This window comes from Acomys minous (assembly GCF_964271855.1).
Source record: "Acomys minous genome assembly, chromosome: 3".
NCBI classification, from domain to species: Eukaryota; Metazoa; Chordata; class Mammalia; order Rodentia; family Muridae; genus Acomys; species Acomys minous.
Window position 1 is genome coordinate 82866917 of NC_140485.1, and position 22792 is coordinate 82889708.

The 22792-nt window shown below is 45.1% G+C and overlaps 1 long non-coding RNA gene across 3 annotated transcripts; it reads left to right on the top strand.

Annotated features, from left to right (window-relative positions):
* Positions 1 to 16005: 16005 nt before the first annotated feature.
* Positions 16006 to 21928, top strand: LOC311593566. 3 transcript variants are annotated; one of them, XR_014777759.1, is made up of 4 exons: positions 16006 to 16129; positions 19404 to 19616; positions 20833 to 21088; positions 21540 to 21928. It is a non-coding gene; the product is annotated as an uncharacterized lncRNA (long non-coding RNA). The 3 variants fall into 3 exon arrangements; XR_014777760.1 differs by lacking the exon at positions 16006 to 16129 and having other exon boundaries at positions 19359 to 19616; XR_014777761.1 differs by lacking the exon at positions 16006 to 16129 and having other exon boundaries at positions 19359 to 19584.
* Positions 21929 to 22792: the final 864 nt, after the last annotated feature.

A 22792-nucleotide genomic window follows, 5' to 3' on the forward strand; every position in this document is an offset into this window, starting at 1 on the left:
AAAGAATCCCGCCACAAGTGTGGAGTCACCCTCACAGAGGCACCCGGAATCACCAAACCTTCTAGAATGAAACTGGAGTTGTGGTTTCCAAGGCTGAGGAGGCAAGGAGGGAAACTGGCAAGAGCAGTTTGTTCCTTTAAAATTGCTTTTACTTTCTGCATATACATTTGTATTATTACACATGTACAAAAAACTACACACAGCAAGAAGGACCACAACAAATCATGAACTATATTAACGTCACATTCGTAGTGTTTTGCTATCTGTATTTGGCAGCCTTGAAGAAATCTTTCCTAACTTGGTGAGTCTAAAATTGTGAATGTAAATCGATATTTATCATATTTCATCATCTCTATCAGATGTTAGATATTAGAACATCTACCTAGACCTAAAAACATCTTAACCCCTAAACAACTAAGTATAATTGTAAAACTAAACTATCTGGTCTTCAACCCCATCAGAGACTTGAGAATGAATAAAATTAATTACCTGAGTAAGGTTAGTAGCTTCCAAAGTGAAAAAAATAAAATAAAAATAAAAAAGATAGTTTGCTCCCTGAACTCTCTATAATGTTGGAGCAGCACCTCCAGCCTTCTGGCTCAGTATATCTGACAGACATAATTGTGAGGCAGGAACTATTGAGGACTTGCTTACCCTGTCTTGGCAGAGTTTGGCCGTCGACCCTGCCTGCATCCAAGCTTGCCCATTTTTAGCAGAATTCTGTCAATGACCTAAACGAGGGCATTTTGCCCAGTGCCTGGTTTACCACATTTGAAGTCATCTCCATAAGGAGGCTCTTTGATGCTCATCATCTCCTTTGAGGTAGGCTGGGAGTTGCCAGGAATTAACCTGTCTTGTTGTCCAAGAGTCCTGTATGTCTCTGAGGTTTTTGAAGACGTTATCTAACTATTTTATCTTTATCTATCTATAGAATCATATTTATCTGTTAAACCTAGGACGTATACTCTCGTAATATAAATAGATAGCAATTGATATGACCATGATTTGATCAACTAACAATTAACTTGTATACATTACTTGTCCTAAACAGCCTGAATGTCTATGCATAAACAATGCTTTTTGATGGTTGCAGAATCCCTGTGACTTATTATTAGATGCCATTCTTTGTATGGCATGAATGAGGATTTACAGATGTCTTTCTTCTTTTCATACAAAGGGCAGAGAGCCAGCCTTAATTGTTCTGTGCATCCCACACACTTCATACACTTATAATGTTAGGACTGTATAATGCTTGTGAGAAATTATATGTTTTCAGAACAAAAGAACCAGACACTGATGCTGGATCAGACTTGACAGGATTCATTCCTCCCAGCATGCTGGACGCTGACATCCTGCATCCTTCATGTTCCAGCACCAAGTGCTTCAGTTGCTGTTCCTCATCAGAACAGGAAAGCTCTCAAGACAGCTTCGAAGAAAGCTTCTGATCCCAATTGTTCCAGCATTTCAGACTGTCCCATACAATACTTCTATTAAGCCTGGCTTTTCTCAACATTTAGAGATTGGACCACAAATACTATTCCTAGCTTGTTTAACCATTTCCCCCAATTTTATTTAGGCCTCTACAAAGGTATTATTCATCCTAAGTCAGCCAGAAGAAACCTTAAGAGAATGATGCACCATTTCCCTTAAGGGGGGTTGGGTAGCTTTTTGGTTGCTTTCTTGGGCTATGGATGTTTATTTTTATTGGGAGTTGGTTATAAGTTACTATTGGTCTTATTCAGAGAGAAAACGAGGTTTGACTCAGGGATGTCTCTCTTATCCTTTATCTTTCTTTCTTAGGTTTGGAGATAGGGGCTGAAAAGAAAGAAGGGGGAATATAGAAATATATAGGGATGACAGGACAAAAAGTAGATTATTGAATCTAGTCCTCAACTTAAGGCCTTATTTGTTACTCACAAATAAGGTTATTTTTAACTCATTGGCATAGAATTTTGTATACTGATGCAAAAAGTTTAATTTTGATACATTGGTATAGAATTCAAATTTAAGATTATTTTTCAGGCATTATATATATTTCTACTGTAATATGAGGTATTGTACCCACACACCTCAAGTAGAATACGATGTTTACCTCCAATACTTTGAAAGGGCAAGAGCACTTTGGAACCGAGCTGCAGTTAGCAGCTCCTGAGCCCCTAGGGACCATGACAGCTTTGCAGTGTTGGAAGACACAGGACCTGGCTCTAGTTTATCGGCCAGCTCATTTCTCCTCCTTCTATCAGACGGATACATAAAAGTTGAATGCATTTGTGAATTATGATTTTTCAACACAGAATATTTCTATACACGAGATTATGCCCAAATTATGTCTTTAAACATTTATCATTTCTGTAAAGTAAAAGCATTTAAAAATCCTTTCTTCCTTCTCCCAAATTTGCATGAGGGACACACAGAAGAATAAGCCCTTCGTGCAGCTATGGGCATCTGGGAGGCTCTTCCTAATGCTTTGACACAGTTGCTCATGTTATGGTGACCCCAAAGGTAAAATTATTTCATTGCTGCTTCATAGCCGTAGCTTTGGTACTGCTTTGAATTGTAGTGTAAATACCTATGCCAGGGTTGTTCAACTCCCAGAGGGTTTATGACCCACAGGTTGACAATCACTGTTCTAGAGGCTAATGCGTTCACAGACACAAAACACGAGAGGCAGAAATCACCTGTTATGGGAGCGCTCAGATTGGTTACCCATATTAAAGTGGGTGTTTACACAGGTAGTAAACGTGGGCTTGAGGACCAGTTTCCTACAACTGAAGTCTGGAGGGACAGGGATTTTTTCCCAATATCAACTAGAAACAAAACACCCTAGGGAAATGAGCCAAGATTTAATGGCACAGTTGCCATTTCCCCAGCAGGCATCTTTCCAGCTAAGGCAGAACAAAATGACGCCCACACAAAGGTCTGGACCAGAGGAATGGAAGGCCCATTCCATCAGTCGAGGGACTCTGGCTCCTATTTCAGAAATAAGAAATTCCCAGGACTGGAGGGATGGATCAGTGAGTAAGAAAGCACACTGTTACTTGCAGAGGACTCGAGTTCGGTTCCCAGCGCCCATGTCAGGAGGCTCACAACTGCCTTTAACTTCCATTCCAAGGGATCTGTTGCCTTTTTATGGTCTTGGAAGGCATTGCACTCACACATGCACAAATCCACACACATACACATAATAAAAGTAATCTTTAAAAGAAGAAAAGCAAGAAACTCTCCCAAAACTAGAAAAGTGACCACATCGTAGAGATGGTCCACTAAAGCTGTCTCCACACTACATTCAGCACAGTGCTTGGATGACTCTTTTTCCTTTTCATGAGTCCAAGTGTCTCTCTCTCTCTCTCTCTCTCTCTCTCTCTCTCTCTCTCTCTCTCTCTCTCTCTCTCTCTCTGTCTGTCTCTCTCTGTCTCTCTCTCTCTGTCTCTCTCTCTCTCTCTCTCTCTCTCTGTCTGTCTCTGTCTCTATCTGTTCCTGTCTCTGTCTGTCTGTCTCTGTCTCTCTCTCTCTCTGTCTCTCTCTCTGTCTCTCTCTCTGTCTGTCTCTGTCTGTGTCTGTCTCTGTCTCTGTCTGTTCCTGTCTCTGTCTGTCTGTCTCTCTCTCTGTCTGTCTGTGTCTGTCTGTCTGTCTGTCTGTCTGTGTGTGTGTGTGTGTGTGGTGTGTGGTGTGTGGTGTGCAGTGTGCACGTATGTGTGGGGGGCACTGTGTGACTGGATGCCCATGCACAGGTGTGCATGTGGAGGTAAGCAGTTGGTGTCAGGTATCTTTCTCAGGCCCTCTCTGCTTTACATATTGAGGCAGGGAGGGTCTGCCACTTGAACTTTGCCCACCAGCTTCCCTAGTCTAGCCAGCCAGCTTAATTCATTATCCTCCATCTTTGTCTCTCAAGCTGGGATGGCAGGTGGCTGCCACATTTTCCCAGTGTTTACAAGGGTGCTGGAGATCCTAGCTCGGTTCTCACCCTTGTGCGGCAAGTACGTTGCCCACTGAACCATCTTCCCAGCTCTGCTGAGTGGCTTTCTCCCACTGTCTAACCAACTTAAAAAGAGGGAAAATCTTGGGATTTCAACATGCCTACAATAAGAACCAGATAACTCAGGGCATAATGCAAATGTCTGCTATTTTTAGACAGCAAGCTACCTATTGGCAGGCTTGAAGGCCATTAGGGTCAGACTCCCCGCCTCCCCCTTCATAACTACTGACTTGTAAAACCAAGAACAGCAGCGGCAAGACTAACTGGTCAGCGGGTGGGACCGGAGTCTTATCTCCAGCCCTAGGAGGAGACTTAACATCCGGAACTGCCCCAAGGCTGTTAATTCGTAACTATCTAAACCTGGTTCCAGGAATCAAAACATAAAACTCTATTTATTTATTTATTTTGGTTTTTCCGAGACGGGGTTTCTCTGTGTAGCACTGGCTGTCCTGGAACTCACTCTGTAAACCAGGCTGGCTTCGAACTCACAAGAGATGCACCTACCACTGCCTCCCTGAGTGCTGGGATCAAAGGCGCGTCCTACCACCACCCGGCAACCTAAGATTCTTACCTAGCCTATGTTTTGCATGCCTTTGCTCACCCTAAAGAGTGCCAACCCAAATGTGCCTGTCAGTCTCCTGGACAGGACAATGCCTCTCAAGAAAGCTGTCTGCTCTACACACTTTAAAGATAGTACAAACCTACCTTAAAAATGGAAGCTTGCTCAACGGTCTCTCTGGACTCTGTCAACTCTCACCCTGTGTGAGCCCTCTGCTTGTCGCTGCCCCCTTTATTCACTGCTCTCTGGTGGCCCTGAGGTGACCTCATGCTATTCTGTAATAAACTGCATCTGTCTTCTACTCTACCCCACCAGGGTCAAGGCCTCCTGGGACCTGGTGACAAATAAGTGTTTTTCCCCTAAAGGTTTTACTGTCACTGTGTGGCACCTGCCAGAGATGCACTGTGTGGCGCCTGCATGCCAGAGTTTTGTTTTGTGTTATGTCACATGCTCAAAGAGATGGTGATTTCAGTCTTAGATAATTATTTCGTGTCAATTTTTTGACTTCTTGCACACCAGGGATCATAAACGGGACTCTGTTTCTACAGTAAGCCAGGAGTTCTATGAAGTCCCATGAACATCAGTGACATCCTACTTGCTTTTTGTCTCCAGTGTTTGGATGAGGGAGATGGATGACTCTCATCCTAAAGAGTTATTTGGACAAGTTAAATCAAGCCTGAGCCTTATTGCTAATTCTATAAAAAGCTAAGGTTGACTCTCGTTAGCAAGCAGGATGCTTCTCCCTTTGAAGTAATGTTTGTTCTAACGAGGGAGTGCAGCCTCTCTATGGATACCAGACAGAAAGAAAGCCTTTGTTTATTCCATGGGCTGATCACACCACTGTGTGGCTGCATAATGGAATAACACTCCTGAATAGGTCTCTGGTTGGTAGAGATTTGAAGACAGATGTACTTACATCATAGTTTTCCAACAGGAGGCTGGAGGATTGAGAGCTTGAGGCCAGCCTGACTACAAAACAAGGCCTTGACTCAAAAACACAAACAGGCCAACCATATCAATCCTACAGAATTCTGTCCTGACTATAAAACCATTTCACCAGTCTATAACTTCAGGCCCAGTTGAGTCTGTGGTTAATATTTAAAGACTACAGAACATTTCAAATAAGTTTTAGTTGAATATTAAAGAAGGTATGAAATATCACCTAACATTGGATTTTGAGAATGTACCAGTTGAACGGAATTGTTAGTTAACCAAACTGAGCATAATTATATTCAAATTAGACCCCATTAATCTTCCATAGCTCTTGGGGCCTCTTAGTGTAACAAAACTAAAGGGGGGGGGGCACAAAGATGAGGGCAGTAGGACTGGTTGCTACAAAAATCCAGACCATATTGTAATAATTTTTTTAAATGGGTTTGGAGACGGAGAGACGCTCAGCCAGCAAAGCTCTTGCCGCTCAAGCATGATGCCCTGAGTTCCATCCGCAGCGGCCACATGGAAGCCAGGTGTGCCTGCAATCCCAGTGCCGGGATTGCAGAGCCCTAAGGATCCCCTGGGCTCGCCGGGCAGCCAGTGGAGCTGAACTGGCCAGCGCCAGCTTGTGTGAGAGACGCTGCCTCAAAACTAAGGTGAAGAGCAATTGCAGAAGACGCCCGACATGGACCTTGACTGCGTGCACACATGCATATGCACAGTGTCACACACACACACACACACACACACACACACACACACACACACACGTAGCCTGCTTAAAACCTAGTAATTTTTTTAAACTCCTAGAAAAACTAAATGAGCTAAGTCTCTCACTGCTACAGCTGTTAATGTCAGTCTATTTTATTTGCACACAGCTTTTCTATTGCAGACAACCATTCCAGAAGGCTCAAAAGCTAGGATGATGGCTTCAGGGAGTATCAGGGAAGGTTATTTATTATGTTGGAAAGAATCAGAACCATGGCCATGATCGCAAATCCTTATACAGATACTGGGGAGTTGGTGCAGGGGTTAGGAGAGCTTGCTGTTCTTCCAGAAGACCAGAGTTCAATTCCCAGCACCAGCTCCAGAGGCTCAAATGCCTTCTTATGGCCCCCAAGGAAACTTACGACGTGTACACATACTCAGATATGTACATTTTAAGGGTTTTATAATAACTTAACCCATAAATCCCTCTCTTAAACCAAATCTACTCTTGTTTTGACAGCTGTGATGGTGCACACCATTAATCCCCGTGTTCAGGAGGTAAAGGCAGGTGGGTGTCTGTGAGTTCAAGGCCAGCTTGGTCTCCATAGCAAGTTCCAGGCCAGTCGGGGCTCTACCCAACCAATCCAAACCAAAACCGTAGCTGCTTTTTCCAGTGTGTGTGTGTGTATGTGTGTGTGTGTTAAAACCATGTGACTTTGTTGTTGTCCCTCCCCTTTTTTTTGCAATTCTGGGGATTAGATCAAGGCCTCGTGCACACTAGGCAAGAGCTATATAACCATATAAAAAAGCTATATTATTATTGTTTTATAGACCTTGTAGTCACGTTTTAAAGCAGATAGTTGGCATGGTGCTTGTGATAACAAGTTTTAAAAATCAACTGTCTTATTAAAAGATATAAACCGCACTTAGGAAAATGCACCATTCAAAAGTACACACCCCGGGAATTCCCCACTGCTGAGCACATCAGTAAAGTTTCCTCTCAGGCCAAGAAACAGAAGTATTTGTGACTGAGAACATTTGATTTTGCCCTAGTCTTGGGACTTACCCACCATGCTCCCTTCTCAGTTAGCCATCCTGGATTCAGTCTGGCCCTGTTGGTTTTTCCTGCTCCTGGGTCTCCGGCTGTGGGACTCTTGGATGAAGTGAGCACATGCCCATGGGTTTTCCTCAGTGCATAGCAGTCTGCTACCAACACGAATTCAGTCATGGTACTGACCACAGACACTGGCGTCTCTGAAGCTTATGGCCATCACAAGTGCATCCCCTGCTTTGCGGTGGGGGACGTCTTAGTCCTGGTTTTAATGTATGTTTCCTTAGTGACCAATGGGATTAAGAGGACTTTCCTGCTTTTACTGGCCAATTTGATGTTCAATCCCAAACATCTTGGTTCTTGAGGTGGATGTTTCGAGTTCTTTTACCAGTTTATAAAAATTATTTGTTTCTGGTACTGGAGAGAACGCTCAGGGGTTAAGAGTGCTTGGTGCTCTTGCAGGGGACTAGAACTTGGTTCCTAGCCACCATGTCAGGTGGGTCACCACCACCTGTAACTCCAGCTCTCTTCTGGCCTCCCTGGGTGTGTGTGCACGTGCGGGCATGTGTATGCACATTTGCACACACACACAAATTTTTAAAAACTAAAACTGAAGAAGACTACAAAGTTAGAGACAGTTGGGAGATGAGGTAGGTCTGAGAGGAGGCAGAGGGAAGCTGAAGGTGAATAATGCTCAAAACGCATTGCATGAAACTCTCAAAGAACTAATAAAAATATTTTAAAAATAAAATATATTTTAAAAATTCCTTGTTGGGCGTGGTGGTGCACGCCTTTAATCCCAGCACTTGGGAGGCAGAGGCAAGTGGATCACTGTGAGTTCAAGGCCAGCCTGGTCTACAAAGAGAGTCCAGGACAGCCAAGGCGACACAGAGAAACCCTGTCTCTTAAAAACCAAAACCAAAAAAAAAAAAAAATCCTTATGTATTCAAAATACAAGACCTTTATTGGTTATATGCTTTGAAAACAGCACCTACAAACATTACTGGTTTAATTTTTTTTTTATGTGTTCGGATGCTTTGCCTGCATGTGTGTTTGGGCACCACATGCGTGCCTGCTGCTCATGCAGGTCAGAAGGAACATCAGATCTCCCGGAGCAGGCGTTACATACAATTGCGAGCTTCCATGTGGGTGCTGGGACTCAAGCCCAGGTCCTCCCAAGAGCAGCCAGTGCTCTTAGCCATCCCTTTCCATCGTCTTAAGCCTGTGTCCTCTCTCCTTCGAGTGCATCTTTCTCATTCCTAATGTCAATGAACTCTAGTCAACCAATCTCCCACTTTACAGTTACTACGTTCTGTGCTTTGCTTAGCTCAAGGTCATAGACACATCTGCTAAATTCATCCCAGAGTCTTTTGGTTTGGTCATTATCACCACAATCTCCGTGGACTTTAGGTGAGAAAGAGGAACCAGCTATGATGGATCTATTAAAATACTACCCTCTGCCTCCCAATGCTTCATGGTGGCACTTTGCTTGTGTAACCACGGAGGTTTATTTCTTTTTCCATTTTGTTCTCTTATTTTATTTTTGCGTCAGAGGTACTCTTTCTGGTCCAGGGCTGTAGTTCCATGGTAGTGTGTTTGCCCACCATGTGCAAAGTCCTGAGTTCAATCCCCAACGCACGCTCCTCATCACTAGAGTTTACAGTGAATTTTAATACCCAGCGATTTGTACCCCATGGCTCTATTGAAACTAGATTAGCTATTCTCTGCTCATTTGTGCCCATAATCGCTGAGTGAGATTGTCAAACTCAAATGAGGCAGAGAGCTACACTGCACTTAGTACTGTGGGCTAAGTACCACACTGTATTTGGTACTGTGGTGCTAAGTACTCAGAATTGGTTCCCTCTTTAGTTTTAATGGAGAAATACCTAAAATTTCTTTTTTGTTCTTTTGTTTTGTTTTTTGTTTTTTGTTTTCCAAGACAGGGCTTCTCTGTGTAGCTTTGGCTGTCCTGGTCTTGCTTTGTAGACCAGGCTGGCCTCAGGCTGCCTCTGCCTCCTGAGTGTTGGGATTAAAAGCATGCACCACCACACCCGTCCCTAAAATTTCTTTAAAGACGTATTTTAAAAGATTTTTTGTGTGTGTGAGTCTGGAGAGATAACTCAAAGGCTAAGAGCACTGGCTGCTCTTCCAAAGGTTCTGAGTTCAATTCCCAGCAACCACATGATGGTTCACAGCTATCTATAATGAGATCCTGTGCCTGCAGGTGTTACATGCAGGCAGAACACTGTATACAAAATAAATAAATTCTTTTTGTTTGTTTGTTTATGAGAATTTTGCTTGCATGTACATCTGTGCACCACATGCATGCAGGGCCTGTGGAGGTCAGAGGAGGGCATTGGGTCCCACGGAACTGAACTGACAGCTGGTTGTAAGACGCCATGTGGGTCTGGGAGCAGAACTTTGGTCCTCTGCAAGAGCAGCCTCTTGACCTTTCAGCCGTTTCTCTGGCCCCCACCAGACTTCTTGAATCCACTCGTTTGCCACGTGATTTTGGCATTTAATCTTCACATGCCTGTAAGTTTCCTCTTCTCAAAAGGTTATAATCTTTCAATGTGATTGGCTTAAAAAACATAAATTAATTTTCATATGATCTGAGGCAATCTCAGGGGAAGGGTTGTTGCCACCCTTTGTCTACTGATGCAGAGATGCATCCTTGGATTTTTCTGGCATGTGACCATCTTCACATGCATCATGCGCTCCCTAATTGGTTATGGGGTACTAGCATCTTATGAGATTTGGTTACGCACAGCTTTAGTTAAGATTTTAGAAGCAATATGGCCTACTGCTTAATACTTCTTATTGTTATTTTTAATAACATATTTTAAAGTTCTTTGAAGTTTTCATACAATCTGTTTTAATCAAACTTACCATCTACTGATCTCAGATCTCCCCACCTTTCTACCTGGCCCTCCAACTCTATGCTTAAAAACAAACCCATTGGGTGTGGTGGTGCTCGCCTTAGAGCCCAGCACTTGGGAGGCAGCCGCAGGTGGATCTCTGAGTTCAAAGTCAGCTTGGTCTATAGAGTGAATTCCAGGACTGAGTCCAGGACAGCCAAGACTGCGCAGAGAAATCCTGTCTTTAAAAAAAAAAAAAAAAAACCCAACAACAACTAAACAAAACAAAGCATAAAACCACTAACCAAAACCAGCCCAAAACCCATCAAGTCTAGTTGTACGGTCTGTATTCTCCTGGGTGTGGGGCCACTCACTAGCGTGTAGTGAACCTGCCGGAAACTGACTGACTCTCTTCCTCCAGAATCTATCGGATTTCAATGGCGTCTCACTTAATCCAGGGAGTGGGGTGGGGGGGTTGTGAGTCTCCCCATCTTGTACTTAAATGCTGACTAGCTTGATCTTGTGTGAGCATCCTCAGCTAGTGTGCCTTTGAGTGTAGCGGCCCTCTGGTGTCCAGAAGACGCAGTTGGTTCTCAGAGCCCCCCAACCTCTCCAGTCTTCCTGAGGCTTGGGGGTGGGGGTGGGAGTAAGGGTGGGGTGGGGTGGGGGTGGGGGTGTGAGTGGGGGTTGGGGTGTGAGTGGGGGTGGGGGTGTGAATGGGGGTGGGGGTGTGAATGGGGGTGGGGTGGGGGGTGCTTATATTGACGCCCCATTTGTGTCTGGGCTCTCCACTGCCCTTACTCTCTTCAACCGGTTGTGGGTACAGATTTTGAGGGTGGTTTGATAATGCAGAATAATGACAGCAGGTTCATCCCTGGGGCCTCTGTTTTCCTCTGTCTCTGAAATCACAGAGACACCAACCTCCCACACCCCCTTTGCGCAGCTTGCACGCTTCTCCCGTGCTCTAGAACAGCTTGTGCCACACAGGAATTCGCCGTTCCTTCCAAGGTTGCTAGATCTGAGGTGATCACACAATTCATCTACAGCTTATGTAACTGGGACACAATATGAGAATAAAGGAGTTTTATTAATAAGCGTGCTGGAGGGAAAAACACAATATGAGCAAGAGAGACTCAGTGTTAGTCCTTTATGTGTCCGGCTCCTGGTGGGAGGGAGGCCTCTCCTCTCAGGCCGTTCGTGTCTCTCCCAGGGGACGCTCGGTGGATTGCTTTGCTTTGCACCATTTTTTTTTCTTACACATTTTAACTCATCATAGAGATATTTGTTCTTCATTTTGGTTGCTGTCTCTGTTTTTAACTTCATCTCCGTTTTTCTCTTGGGAAAAAAAATCTAATGAATCTGTTCCTTTTATTTACATCTGGAAAGGATCACAGTTCTGGTTTTGTTTCTCCTCTTCCTGGGTAGTTTTTCTGGATGGTTCCTGTTCCAACGGCTTGATGGCATTAAAGTCAAGTGTCGAGGCGTGACCACATCTCACATCGCTATTTTTCTGATGTTTAAAACTTAATGCCTGCCTCACGTTTAAACAGGGGTTTACAACGCAACCAACGTATGTGTTAAAATACAGCGAAGCACAACTGAGTTCACTCCTCCCGACCACCCAGACCCCACCCGCCAGCGCCTCTTTCTACACATAAGTTTCACAAGAACGAAACCTTACTATATAAATGGTTTTATAATCTGCTTTAATTAATGGTTCATCTTCTTCAGCTTTATAAAGCTCTAATGCACACGTACACTGTGAAATGGTTCCCATAACTCGGGTAACAGCACAGCCAGATACTTGCCTTTTCTTTTCCTCTTCCATCATGGGGGGGTGGGGGGTGGGGGGTGGGGGGGTAGGGGAATGGGGGGTGAGAACTCTTCAGATCCTCTGGCTCATTGCAGGTCCGCTGCAACTATGCGCCCCTGGCCAGCATCTCTCCATTTCTCCCCTCACCCCCGTGACCGTGCCGTCGGCTGGACAATATATTCCCCAGATAAGTGACACCAGGAGGTATTTGTCCCTGGCTGGCTTACTTCGCCTAGCACACTGTCTTCTGAACTTATCTGTGTTGTCACAGATGCCAGGCTTTCCTTCTTCATAATGACTGGATAATATCTCAAGTCAACCATAGTTATTACCATAAACCACCAGATCACCAGGGTTTTTGGTATCGGATCATCTGCAATGGGCATGTTTGGTGTTTGCCATGTCTTGGCCACTGTGACATGAATGAGTAGGTGTCTTTGGAAGGTTCTGGCTTCATTCTCTCGGGATAAATACTCAGGGCTTGGACTGCTGTGTAAATGCCTGTGCTGAATTTTCTAAACATCCCAATAAATACTCTTTTCGGTAAGGGCTGCACTAATTTGCATTTTTTTCAAAGTGAAAAAAACATGAATTGGGTATCATTTTAAAACTCCACTCGTCTTCTCTGGTTAGACACAAGAATATTGTAGAAAATAGAAAAATATCTAATAGTATGCATTATCAGATTAGCCTAAATTATCATGGCGGTATTATCTAACCCGCTATCATAATCAATAAAGATGCAGACACCTGTTGTATTTTAGAATAGCCTCATTTTACCTGGGCTGGGCAGACGTTAGCCCTGCAAACGACCCTTACCATTCCCCAGCTCCCATCCTCAGGCCATTTGTTTTCATCGTTCCTAGCTGGCCTACTTCACTCCATCCACACCAGTCCAGCCATGAGCTTCTCTCCATGGTAACCCATCTTGGCCTCTTCCTCCTCCTCCTGGACCTGTCACTTCTCATGATGCCCTGACCCCAGGCCTGAGAACCCAAGCTTCAGTGTTTTTTATTAACCAATCAACTTTAAATAGGTAGAACAAGGTTTTCACAATAAGGACGGGTGAGAGAAGCATGGGAGAATGGGGGAATAGAAGGATCCAGAGGGTCCTAGAAACCTACAAGAAGTACATTATGATGGGCAGATCTGGGCCCAGGGGTCCTGCTCAAACTATGGCACCAGCCAAGGACAATGCATGCAGTAAACCTCAAACCCCTACCCAGATCTAGCCAATGGACAGGACATTCTCCACAGTTGAGTGGAGAGTGGACACTGACTTTCACATGAACTGTAGTGCCCCATATTTGAGCACGTCCCCTGGATGGGAAGGCCTGGTGGCACTCAGAGGAAGGATAGCAGGCTACCAAGAAGAGACTTGATACTCTATGAGCATATACAGGGGAAGGGAGGTCCCCCTCAGTCACAGTCATAGGGGAAGGGAGTAAGGGAAAAATGGGAGGGAGGGAGGAATCGGAGGGTACAAGGGATGGGATAACAATTTAGATGTAATATGAATAAATTAATAAAAAATATATATTTTAAAAAGGACAGGTCTACATGAGAACGTGCTCACCTGGGCAGCAGCTAGATCTTGGGGGCCAGTGATTAGCATCAGAGTACATAAAAGCACATCCTCATGGGGTCCCCATGATGTTCTGACTCAGCTATGCTCTGTGTAGTGTTTAGGCGGGTGGCGAGGGGCAGGGGGAACGACCCATCCATTTTCAAGCTATCACCATTTCTTTACACCCAAGATCCTTTCTTCTAGGTTTTTTTTTTTAAGAAAAGAACATAGATTGTGGGCTGGAGAGATGGCTCAGAGGTTAAGAGCATTGCCTGCTGTTCCAGAGGTCCTGAGTTCAATTCTCAGCAACCACATGATGGCCAACAGCCATCTATAATGTGATCTGATGCCCTCTTCTGGCATGCAGGCAGAACACTGTGCACATAATAATACATCTTTTAAAAAAAAAGCATAGATTGTTGTTAAAGGAGAATTTGAAACTGACAAGCTGAGGAAGGTTTGGAGGAACCAGAGGCGTCAGGGGCACACCACGGGAACAGGATCGGCGGAATCAACTGACCGGGAGTCATGAGAACTCCAGGAGCTCAGGGGGGCTGTAGAGGGGTGACCTGGGCCCTCTGAGTAGCTTAGTGTTCTCGTGGGACTCCTAACAGTGGGGGGAGGCTGTCCCTGACTCTCTTGCCTGTTCGTGGGACCCTTTTCCTCCTGCTGGGCTGCCTTATCCAGCCTTGACATGATGCTATGTGCCTGATCTTATTGTAGCTTGTGACGCCATGTTTGGTTCATGTCCCTGGGAGACCGGATCTCCTCTAAGGGATGGAGAGGGATGTATGTGAGAGAAAGGATGGGGGAGGGGGAGGGGAAATGCTACCAGGATGTAATATTTGAAAGAAGAGTATAAAAAGAAAAGAAAATGATAAACTGTCTCCTCGTGCTGTGAGGGCGTTTCTGGGGCATTTCTCAGGCATCCAGCCATGTGCAGGCACTGAAGAAAGCAAAGATGTGGGAAGGGAAAGTGAGGGAAAGAGCCGGGCATGGTGCCTCACACCTTTAATCCCAGTGTTTTGGAGACAGAGAGAGGTGGATCTCTGTGAGTTCGAGGCCAGCTGGGTGTGCATGGTGAGTTCCAAGACAGCCAGGGCTGTTACACAGAGAGACCCTGTCTTGAAAAACAGAAAAGAAAAGAAAAGAAAAGAAAAAAGAAAAAGAAGAATAGAAAAGTGAGGTGGTAGATAGAGAGGAAAAGAAGATCTGGTGCGTCTCAGACGCAGGGGACAGGGCTCAGGAGGACTAGGTTGGATTCCCCAGGGCCCCACAGCTCCAGAGAACACAACGCCACGCCACGAGAGGACAGATTTATATTGAAAGTTCAGGTTCCTCAGGAAGACAAATGAATGATACAGTTGCAATGATACAGTTTTACCTATGCTTTCTTTATAGTCACTAAGCCTGGCATTAGGCTTAGATTAGAAGCTTCTGGGATGGTTTTTCTTGCTTATGTTGTGTTTTAGGGAGGATCTGGAGGGGCCAGTGAACAGCTCTGATTTTTCATCTTCCAGAAAAATATAAAGTATCACAAACATGTCACTGTGACATCATCTTTTGATTGCTTCGTTGGAGGGGATGTGAGTTTAAGCCTTGAAACATAGCAATAAACACGGCAGAGTTTTTAAGTGATGAAAACCCTAGTGTGTCACTCTCACGATGCTCCCCCTTGTGGCCACTCAGTGGCACTGCACCTTCTCCACGCTGCGCTCCTCTGAACTTGGTCGAATTTTGTTGTTTGTAAGTCAAGGCTGCAGGCAGAGTATGTGGTTTAAGCAAGAGTGTGCGGACATCCTTAAGCGTGGCTACCAGAGCTGTCTTTTCTGCATCCACACAATACTGTGCACATTAATGATGAGAAAGCACAAACTATGTGGTGAGCAAAACTCATTAACAGGGCACAACGCTTGCCTGGAAAGCCTGATGACCCCGGGTTTGATCATTAGAGCTCAGTAAAAGTAGGACCGTACCTAGTCTGGGAAGTTGTCCATGGTGTGCCTGTGTGCATGCACATTAACTTCCACTCCCTCCCTCCTGCCCTCCACCTCCCTCCCTCTCGCCTTCTTGCTTCTCTCCCTCCCTATTCCCCCCACCCCCAACCTCCATCCCCCCCGCCAACCCCCCAACCTCCCACACCCCCTACCCTGCTCCTCTTCCAGGGAAGTGAAGAATGGCTTTGAAGTTGTGATCCTTCCGCCTCCAGCTGTGGATTCGTGGTGCTGGGAATGAAACCCGGGGCTTCAGGCAGGACAAGTAAGCAATGTATGAACACAGCTGCGTGCTCAGCCCAGATGGGTTTTTTTCCCTTCTGTTCTTTATTTAAATTGTCTTCGGTTACTCCGAATCTTTCCTTTCACACAGCCTGCCCGGTCAGAGCTCAACCACACTTCATGCTCCACTCTCTTTTCTGTGTTCGAGGCTTCCTGAAAGCACTCTTATCTCTTAATCAGAAAGCCATCCTCATCGCGCCTATCACTTTATACGCAAATTTGTCCAGGTGTACGGGTGTTTAGTCTGCACATGTGTCAGTGCACCACATCTGTCCTGGTGTCCAGGGGGCCAGAAGAGCGCCCGATCTCCTGAGAATGGAGTTACAGATGCTGTGACCCACTATGTGGGTCCTGGGAATTGAACTTGGGTCCTCTGGAAGATCGGACAGTGAGTGCTCTTAACCTCTGAGCCATCTCCTGAGCTCCAGGGGCAACTTTGTTTTTGCTTAACTGTCAGTTCTTTTTCTCTACTAATATAAATTTTATCAAAAGTTATAATATCTTTTTTGTTTACACATATGCGATCTATAATTAACCAATGATAAATGAACATCATTTAAGCTTTAAAATGATGTTTGAAACTAGGTCTTTGTCAAACATCTTTAAATATAATTTGGCAACTTGATTGTCATTGATCATTAAAACATTTATATCTTGGGTAATAAGATAAAATTAATTTATTTCACTGGCAATACATACTTCTTTTTAGAAAGCTGTGCAGTAACTACAGATATTACTTTATTTGTTTCTCTACATTTAAATTTCTTTAAAAGTATCATATTGTACCAGGCGTGGTGGTGGCACACACCTTTAATCCCAGCACTTGGGAGGCAGAGGCAGGTGGACCTTTGTGAGTTCAAGGCCAGCCTGGTCTACAAAGTGAGTCCAGACCAGCAAGGCAACATAGATAAACCCTGTCTTGAAAAAAGAAAAGAAAAACAACAACAGCAAAAAAATTGTGGCATAGCCAGGATGTGGTGGTGCAAGCCTTTGATCCCAGCACTCAGGAGGCGGAGGCAAGTGGACCTCTGAGTGAGTTCCAGGACAGGTAAGAACATACAGAGAAGCCCTGTCAAAAAATAAAAATAAAAAAAGAAAGAAAGAAAGAAAGAAAAAGTAACAACGCAGCATTTTACTCAGTTGTCAAAACACTCAGTTCTTCTGAAGATCTCAATCAGTGATAGATTTTACAAGACATCTTTACAATAACTCTAAAAGACAATGAAATCAAAGCACATAGTAACAACTTTGCCCAGAAAAAAAAAGGACACCATAAAACTGTACCCCGAGCTGGCAAGGCAGCTAAAATATGTAACCAGCACTCGGCAGGGGCAATGAGGATGACAGCTGCAAGTTCAAGCTGGGGCTGCACAGCAAGAGAAAAGGAGAATCCCAGGCGAACAACAACTGCCCTACCTTTACCCAGCGGCATAAATACCCAATCCACACGGTGTGTGCGGCTGAGGTGTTGCCTAAGGCTTATGATGACCAAATCCTAGATGCCATATGCTGAGATCCCGACTCAAGTTACTCAAAGACCTGTTTGTGTTCGTATGTACAGTCTGATAATTTATTATAATTAAAAAACAAAACCCTGTCCAACCTACAAAGCAACTGAGGGTAACCTGGGTATTTACTTGAACCAGTTTGTAAAATGACAATTTTACAACAATTTAAGTCTCTGGCAAACTAAAAATCTCTTATTTGTGGTTCTCTTTCCCGCTGAGACAAGTTCAAAGAGAATAAACGTTCACTTCTTCCCACCCACACTTCATCAACTAATAAAAATAAAAACAAAAACATTTCTCCTGCTTAGGAGTATTAATGGGAACTCAGCATCACTATAAAAGTCTCTGAGCCGTGTATCCTCAAGCTGGTCACACGGGGAGTCACGGTGGCATTTACAGTAACTCATAAACCTAGTAATGGCTTGTCTGTGCTCCTTGTCCCCTCCAGAGGAACACCAAAGCCATTAACCAGTGTTAGAGTTTCCTTCTCACATCTGAAATCTCTTTCAAGTAAGTACCATTAAACTGATTTTGAAGGTCTTTGGGCCTTTGATGAGGTCAGCACATTCTGTTATTTATATATTTGCTGTTTCACTTCTGAACGTTCATAAAGTTCCTTGGTTTCCAGCTGAAGTAAACGCTTCATAAAAAAAAAAATAAAAATGAAATCACTTTTTCTAACCTTCTGTGGTGTCAGTTTATCTTACCACATCATCTTCACACATACGCGCACACACACACCATGCATGCACACACACACACCATGCACACACACACACACACACACACATGCGCGCACTCGCACACATACACACACACACACACACACACACACACACACACACACACACACACACAAGTTTTATGTGTATATTTAGGGGCTGGAGAGATGGACCAGCAGCTAAGAGCACAGGCTGCTCTTGTAGAAGAAGACCTGGGTTCACTTCCCAGCACCCACATGGAGGATCACAACCATTCGGAACTCAAGTTACAGGCCTTCTCTTGGCCTCTTCGAGCACATGGTACACAGACCTATACACAGGCAAAACACTCATGCACACAAAATAAAAATAAATCAATATTTTTAAAAGTGTATAGTTTGTGCTATGATGCTCCAATATAGTAAAGGGTGATATGATTGTAAACACCTGGGTAATTTCTTTACTTGCAAAGTGCTTTTCCAAGTAGAAACCTGAGTCAGACCTCTGAAGACGTGGCTCTTTACTTGGCTTACTCTATTTGCATGTTAGAAAGCTCACCTGGTTGCTCGGGTCCTCTGTTGCTTACCCACCTTCCTGGGCAGGTGGAGGAATAAATAAAATGCTTATATTTAAAGCATTAGGAGTCTGTTAGTGTGTCTCCTGAGTCACTGCAGCCTTTACACCCTTCCTACCAACCTAGAGGCGGTCTGGAAAGGAAGGCCTGTGAGCTTCTCTGCGCAGATGTCAGAGAACAGAGCCTTTTCAACAAACCTTCTCAGCGGCCGGTGCCGGACAGCCTCGGGGAAGTCGGAGACGCCTCGTACATCCTGCGCTCTGCCTCTAAATTCTTGGGGGTTCACACACAGAGAAAACTTTACAATCAAACAACAGAAGGAGACAAAAATTCCCAGGCAAGTGCCAAACAGCACAGAAACTTCTTTCTCCCAAGGAGAATTTTAGACAGCACTTTGACCCGTGCTTTGAGTGTACTGTGATGCCGATGCTGACCTCCAGGAGGCAGCAGCTCTGCGCACTGGACCAGGCAGCGCAGGCATGGGCTTGAAATCCTACCCTAAGCATCACTCAAACCTAGAGATCGCCTGGAGAACAGAAAGCCAGGCCTCGCTCGTGACACCACGTGGGAGCTCCTCAAATAAAAACACTGGGAAACACATCAGACAAAAACCATCAAACAGCAACAGCCACAGTGTTTTTAGAATCCCAGTATTTCACCAATTCCTGGAGAAATTGTTCCGTTGGCGTTTTCAGACGCCTGAGGAACTGATAATTGCTCTCTTTTGATAACTCGGCTCTATATTGTTGGCTTGGCTTAGCAAATCTATCGAATGGCATCGTTTGTTAGGTGATTAAAAGCGCTCAAAACTTTATTGAAATTAAACAACACAAGACAAAACCCGAAACCAAAACAATGTTTTGTTCTCTGCATTCGCAGGAAAAGTAAGAAAACGCCCACCTCCGTATACGATGAAGACAGACCACACGATTCACGCTACCGCTGACGCAGAGTTGTCGTAGTAGATGCGAGCTTCTGTGAGGCAGGCTACGGAAGCCGGCTTGAAAGGAATTGCTGTCCAAAGCAATTAGAGCATCACTTTGAGCTCAAATCAAGACAAGTTGAGCACCAGTAAGAGCATTGCTGCTCCAGGTGTCAATCACTATGGTCTATCTCTCCTACTGATTCAAATACCCCTCCCTCCCTAGACACAACTGTAGAGGAAAGTGAAGAGTTAGAACAGCCCAAGGGAAACTGGGCATGGCTCCACTGGTAAAATGCTTTCAGTGCGAGCCTGAAGACTGAGGTCAGATCCCTAGCATCCGCATAAGAAGCCTGGTGTGTGGTGCACACTTCCAATCCCGGTGCGAGGGAGGCTGAGTGTGTGGTGCACATTTGCAATCCTGGTGCAAGGGAGGCTGAGTGTGTGGTGCACACTTCCGAATCCAGTGTGGGGGAGGCTGAGTGTGTGGTGCACACTTCCAATCCCAGTGCAAGGGAGGCCGGAGCAGGAGGGCCCCTGCTGCTCACTGGCCAGCCAGTGCTCTCTGGGCTCAGCAGGAGACCCTGCCTCAAAGATTAAGGTGGAGAACAACAGATGAAATCCCACCCATTGAGCTCTGGCCTCCATAAGCACACACACACACACACACACACACACACACACACACGTGTGTAGTGCTCAAGTACACACGTGCATCTTCTAAACTCCCCATAAAGCTATCTGCCAACTCATGTGGGTGCTGGGAATACAACCGAAGTCTTTTGGAAGAACAGCCAATGCTCTGAACCATGAGCCATTTCTGCAGCCCTCATTTATTAATTTTTAAAGTTACACAGACTAATTGGTTCCGTTACGTGTTTATCTACTCTGTTCTAATTTGGTTGCCACCCTCACTGCCCTCCCCTGCATTGCTGCCCCTCTGTCTGGCTTGCTTTCTCCCTTTATAGTGCCCCCTTTGACTTCCATTCCACTACCCTCTCCTTCCCAACCACCCCACCCAAGACTTCTTTTCCCCACTCCCAAGACTTTCTTTCTAGTTTCAATACATGTGCGTGCACACACACACACACACCTGGGTTCCTCACATGGTGTATGTCTGAGGCCCGCCATTTCCCTGCATATGTTATGGTTTAACTTTTCCTTATGGAAGACCAACTGCACTACATATATGTACCACATTTTTTTTTCCTGCATTACCTATTGATGGGCATTTGGCTGCTACCATTTTCCTAGCCATTGTGACTGGTACAGCAATAATCCTAACTGTGCTGGCTTAGACTCCCTTGTATATATATATACCCCAAGAGCGGTATAGCTGGGTCACATGACACTTGTATATCTCATTCTTTTTTTTTTTTTTTAAAGAATTCGAGTGATATTTTCTCTTCACTATCAAGTTGGATTTACAGTTAAACCACTGGGCGTGTCTATGCAGTTGTTTCCAGAGAGGTGTATCTGCCGTGTAAGGAAAGGCTTGCTTTGTAGGCTGCCTCTTCATGCTCTCTGCCAACTCCTGAGCTTATTACCTGAGCCACCGGACTCCTTTCTAGGGAGCCCTTGGCTGTCCCTGCAGCGTGGAGTGGCTCGCCCAGGCTCTCCTCCAGCAGTCTCAAAGTTTCAGGTATAAATTAAGGGCTTTGAGTCACTGTGAGTGTGTGTGTGTGTGTGTGTGTGTGTGTGTGTGTGTGTGTGTGCAGAGTGAGAGGTAGGGATGTGGTCTGATTCTTCTACAGGTGGATATACAGCTTGCCTATGACCACTTGATAAAGAGGTTGTTTTCTTTTTTTTTTTTTTCAATGTACTTTTGAAAGCTTAGGTCTTGACAGATTTGGTGGTGTAGCAGTAAGGTTCTTTCTGAATGCTCTGTGCTCTGCCATCAATCTCTATGTCCCAAACAAAAATCAGTGGTATTCCCATACCCTAACGGTGGAGAGCTGGAAGCCAGCTGTGCTCCGAGTACCACTGATGGCGGAACCATCAGTTCCTGGTGACTTGGTATTAGTCGACAGCAGGGTAGTTTCAGAGCAGGCCTTATCAATCCCAGCAGAATTTTTATTTATTTATTTTTTCAGGATCTCACCCTGTAACCCTTATGGATCTCAAATTTGCATCAGCCCTTCTGCTTCTGCGTCCTGACTGTTGGGATCACAAGCATAAGCCTGCAGATTTAAAAAAAAAACCCAAACTTTATATGGAAAAAAGGAGTTATAATAACCAAGACAATATGAAAAAGAATGACAGAGTCCAGGGCTGACACCACCTGGTTTCAGAAGCAGTCACACCAGCAAAGACACGATATTCCACGTTCAAATGGATGACGCATGGATAGGGAGACGCAAACCAAAGGGCCCCTTGGAGAAGCACCCAGCAAACACAGGGGTCAACCCACAGCAGTCTCACAGTCGTGATGCCCTAATTAACTAGAGGCGAAAGAAGGTAAACAGATTTAAAACCTGCAAAACCAAAGCAAAGGGGAATAAATTCTAAACAAAGTGGTGTGCGGCAAAGTTCTGAGTCTCCCCCCCCCCACCCCCTCCACACACACACCCGAAAAGAACGAGGAGAGAAGAGAATGAGAGGAGCGGTTGCAATGGAACAGAGGCCATCTTCCTGAAAGCGAGGGGTCCATTAGGAGCGGTTGCAATGGAACAGAGGCCATCTTCCTGAAAGCGAGGGGTCCATTATTAAGAAAGGAGATACACGAGGACAAAGCAGTCCGTCAGCTTTTCAACACTCTGGCCCAGAGACCCAACATGAACACTTCAAGGAGGAGGCTCACAACTTCAGAGAGCTCGTGTGTGGTCGCTTGGCCTTCAGGGCTTGGGGAGACTCTCACAGTACTGTGGATGTGTGGCCGGGGAGCTCCCACATGCTGGACAGGAAGCAGAAAAGGGGGAAGTGGCCGCGTGTCATGGATCCAATCCAATCAGCCCACGGGACAGTGCTGCCCACACTGTCCTGTGTATCTATCTAAAATATCTAAATCAACTCTCTCCTGCTGTTAGCCATGCTCCCGTCCCAAGGTCTCTTAAGGTTTTCACTCCCTGGAATCTCAGTTACCCAATTTTCAGATAAAGAGAAACAGAGGCCGTCCACCAGCGGCCTACACCAACCTATCATCCACCTAAAAGGACAATTTCCAGTACCCCACTGAGGCTTAAGGTCCCTGTTGCCTCTGTTGGCATTTCACTGCAACCTCAGGAAACATCACAGCCAGAATCGCCTAGCCCAGACACACCTCAGTCCCGGAACCATGGAAACTGGGAAAGATGTGTCTACTGCCTCTTTAAGTCACTATGATCTCAATATCGGTCATAAGACAACA